Raw genomic sequence first — 4868 nt, forward strand, 5'->3', positions numbered from 1 at the left:
CTAATGAGGTGGATGAAACTGGAGCCTATTATACAGAGTGAAGTAAGCCAGAAAGAAAAACACCAATACAGTATACTAACACATATATATGGAATTTAGAAAGATGGTAACAATAACCCTGTGTACGAGACAGCAAAAGAGACACTGATGTATAGAATAGTCTTATGGACTCTGTTGGAGAGGGAGAGGGTGGGAAGATTTGGGAGAATGGCATTGAAACGTGTAATATCATGTATGAAACGAGTTGCCAGTCCAGGTTCAATGCATGATACTGGATGCTTGGGGCTGGTGCACTGGGACGACCCAGAGGGATGGTGTGGGGAGGGAGGAGGGAGGAGGGTTCAGGATGGGGAGCGTGTGTGTACCTGTGGCGGATTCGTTTTGATGTTTGGCAAAACTAATACAGTGTTTCAGGTTTAAAAATAAAATAAAATTAAAAAAAAAGACTCGATTAAAAACAAAAAGAAAGAAAAAATTACAGTGACTGAAAAAAAAAAAAAAAAGACCCTGATGCTGGGAAAGATTGAGAGCAGGAGGAGAAGGGGATGACAGAGGATGAGATGGTTGAATGGCATCACCGACTCAATGGACATGGGTTTTGGTAGACTCTGGGAGTTGGTGATGGACAGGGAGGCCTGGCGTGCTGTGGTTCAATGGGTCACAAAGAGTCAGACACGACTGAGCTACTGAATTCAAAGATGAAATAATTAGATTTTAAAAAATATTTAATACTGATATAACAAAAATGGTACATGTCAAAACTTGTAGAATGCAGTAAAGTCTGTACTAAGAGGGAAATGGAGCCTTAAAAGCTAGAAATTAATGCTGAGTTCACCTTAAGTAGTAAGACTTAAGAATAAATCAAAAAGTGTAGAAAGAAGTAGAAATAAAAATGAAATATAAAATGGGCACCAAATAACAAATAGGGAGAATTAATAAAGCCAAAGTTTGGTTTTGAAAAAAGAAATTAATGATAAGTGGAAAAGTCTTATAAATAAATAAAATGACAAAAAATACTATTGAAAAACTTGATGCTAATAAATTTAGTCCTTTGATCCAAATGTTTTGTCCCCCTGCTCCATATCACCAATTTCATATGTTGAAATCCTGATACCCAATCTGATGGATTTAGGAGATAGGGCCTCTGAGGAGTGATTGGTCATGAGGGTGGCTCCCTCCTTTTTAGACAGTGCTCTAATGGGCTTCCTTGATAGCTCAGTTGGAAGGAATCTGCCTGCAATGCAGGAGACCCTGGTTTGATTCCTGGTCAGGAAGATCTGCTGGAGAAGGGAAGTTTTCTTGGGCTTCCCTTGTGGCTCAGCTGGTAAAGAAGCCACCTGCAATGTGGGAGACCTGGGTTTGATCCCAGGGTGGGAAGATCCTCTGGAGGAGGGAAAGGCTACCCACTCCAGTATTCTGGCCTGGAGAATTCCATGGACTCTATAGTCCATGGGATTGCAAAGAGACACGACTGAGCAACTTTCACTTTCACTTTAAGCTTCCCTGGTGGCTCAGACGGTAAAGCGTCTGCCTGCAGTGCAGAAGACCCAGGTTTGATCTCTGGGTCAGGAAGATCCCCTGGAGAAGGAAATGGCACCCCACTCCAGTACTCTTGCCTGGAAAATCCCATGGATGGAGGAGCCTGGTAGGCTACAGTCCATGGGGTCACAAAGAGTTGGACATGACTGAGTGACTTCACTTTCACTTTCTAATAAAAGAGGCTCCACAGAGGCTGGCAGTATCACAGGAGGCTTTGGCAAAAAGGCACTGGCTATGAACCAGGAAGAGAGCTCTTACCAGAACCTTACAATGCTAGCACCCTGTTCTTGGACTTCCCAGACTGCAGAACTGTCAGAAATAATTTTCTGTTTATAAATTACAGTCAGCAGTGTTTCATTTTTGCAATCTGAATGGACTTTGACAGTTTTGGGTGTTTCATTTTGTTTCAATATTCTTGCTTCATCCTCAACTTTTAGCCTTCCCTGTGCATCCACAATTTAGAGATGGTCTTTCTTCACCTTCTTGCCTCTCCTCCAGAGACAGAATGCTTTCTGTAATTTAGTACTTGCTTGTCTGATTGGAGGATGGTGGAGTGTACTCTGTTTTCCTGTCTTGCTTCAGGCTTAAGGCAGGCCTTGAACCTTAAGGAGTGGTGTTTTTTTTGCTCAGTAAACCTGTCCTCCTTCCCATACCAGCTAAACTCTGCTGTGTGTCTTTACACCACAAATACTCTGTGGAAGAGTATTTCCTGCTCCACTTCTAGGCTTAGAGGGATTTTCCTTTCACATTTCTCCCACTTGTAGTTTCAGCTTTTCACATGTACCATGGAGGTGATAGGGTTTACTGCCTTTCTTCCAAAGACTTAAGGTTTTTGTTTTATACAAAACAAGGGTCCAGGCAGGGCTTTGTTCAGTTCCCAATTCCCAACATTTCTCCAAGTCCATTTCCCAAAGGAGAGGTAGCCACTCCCCTTCCTCTAGACTTGCACCTCCAAGCAAAACTTTGTCTGCTCTGCCCCTCATCTTTCTGGTAAGCATTCAGTCAGGGTCTGCAGAGATGAGTTTGTGGGTGAGTGTGAACTCCTGTTGTATCTGTGGCTCTACTTTAATCACAATCAGCCTTTAAAATTATTTAAAATTTTAGCTGAATGTTTTTGCTTCCTTGTATGACATCTATCTTTTCCCCAGCCCCTATTTTGCCACACATGAGTTAGAGCTCCCATTCCATCTGTCCTTGGAGGAGCCTGTCTTTCCTGATGTGAGATTACTTGGCTTCCCTGTGATCTTAGCTATCTGATGGGTTATTAGAGAAAATTATTATTTTTTTTAGTTTATCCTACTTTTTTTGTTTAGGATAGGTGTAATGCTCTTTTCAGATTTTTATAATCTAGATAGAAGTGAAACTCAATTAGTTATTTTTAAAATCCAAGCTCCCATATGTTCACTCATCCCATTTCCCTCTGTACTTGCCCTTTCTGCCCTTTGTATGAGGCTTCCATTTGTCTGAAAGCACTGTCATCATTGACTCGGACTGCATTTTCTAGGAAACCAGATTGAAGGTATCCGCCTATCTTAAATCCAAGCCCTGAAGCATGAAACTCCCCCAATTTTTTGAACAAAATTTTCTAACCCTTCGAGTCTCACAGGATTAATCATTTACACTTGTTGTAGCACCTAAATGGCAGAAAGTGAAGAGAAACTAAAAAGCCTCTTGATGAAAGTGAAAAAGGAGAGTGAAAAAGTTGGCTTAAAGCTCAACATTCAGAAAACGAAGATCATGGCATCTGGTCCCATCACTTCATGGGAAATAGATGGGGAAACAGTGGAAACAGTGGCTGACTTTATTTTTGGGGGCTCCAAAATCACTGCAGATGGTGACTGCAGCCATGAAATTAAAAGACGCTTACTCCTTAGAAGGAAAGTTATGACCAACCTAGATAGCATATTCAAAAGCAGAGACATTACTTTGCCAAAAAAGGTCCGTCTCGTCAAGGCTATGGTTTTTCCAGTGGTCACATATGGATGTGAGAGCTGGACTGTGAAGAAAGCCGAATGCCGAAGAATTGATGCTTTTGAACTGTGGGGTTGGAGAAGACTCTTGAGAGTCCCTCGGACTGCAAGGAGATCCAACCAGTCCATTCTAAAGGAGATCAGTCCTGGGTGTTCTTTGGAAGGACTGATGCTAAAGCTGAAACTCCAATACTTTGGCCACCTCATGCGAAGAGTTGACTCATTGGAGAAGACTCTGATGCTAGGAGGGATTGGGGGCAGGAGGAAAAGGGGACGACAGAGAATGAGATGGCTAGATGGCATCACCGACTCGTTGGACATGAGTTTGAGTGAACTCCAGGAGTTGGTGATGGACAGGGAGGCCTGGCGTGCTGCGATTCATGGGGTCGCAAAGAGTCAGACACGACTGAGCGACTGAACTGAACTGAATTGAACTGAGCACCTGAAACTTTAAGCCTTGTATTATGAATATTTGTGTCTGTGATTTTTCAGGCACCAATTGGATGAAAATACCCAGATGTATTTATTAATTCCTTCATTCATGAATCTAGCATTTACTGAGGACCTATCATGCTGCAGTTCTGGGGAATGAAGTGTGACCAAAAGAGACAGTGTATCAATCCTTGTAAAAATTGGAGTCTAGCAGGGAAGACAGGCAGTAATTAGAAGCTTATTGAGTGTTACAAATGCCAAGTCTCATTAAATAATAATTAATATAAATACAAAATTAATAAATGAGTAGTTGAATAAATATGTTAGTAATAATTCCTTTCCACAGTTTTTTCCTTTCATCTTTTTTATTACATTTAGCAAAAAATATAATGTTTCTTATTGTCCATTATTTGAGAATTTCACTGTAGATAGCCCCAGGAAATATTTTTCACAAAACCTTTTCTTTGCTAAATGGTCAAAGGTAGCTCCTTCTAAGTGTTGGGTTTTCATCACAGGACCACGATTTTCAGTGCTTTACACTATCTGAGAGCTACGAATATGTCTTAGAAGTCTTTTTAAATGTTCCATTGAATAGGGAAAATATTTTGAAATTTACCTCTACTCAAATTCATTTCAATGACATAATTTTAAAAATTATATCACAAAAGAAAAAAGAAAGTAATAGTTATGTAATGAAAATATATTCAAAAGTAATTTATGTGATGAAATATAAGAAAATCCAATATCAGAGTGAAATTAAAGCAATATTAAGTTGAAAAAGCAATTCAGTTAACTTTTCCACTGTAACAGCCAGATCCATTATTTTGACCTTATTTTTTTTTTTAACTTTCTCAATATTGCATTTTTGAGGAAAATTTATTGCACAGGCTAATTTAACACTTCTTAAAAGACATTCATTATATTCAC

Source organism: Bubalus bubalis, chromosome 8 (genome assembly GCF_019923935.1).
Source record: "Bubalus bubalis isolate 160015118507 breed Murrah chromosome 8, NDDB_SH_1, whole genome shotgun sequence".
Lineage (NCBI taxonomy): Eukaryota > Metazoa > Chordata > Mammalia > Artiodactyla > Bovidae > Bubalus > Bubalus bubalis.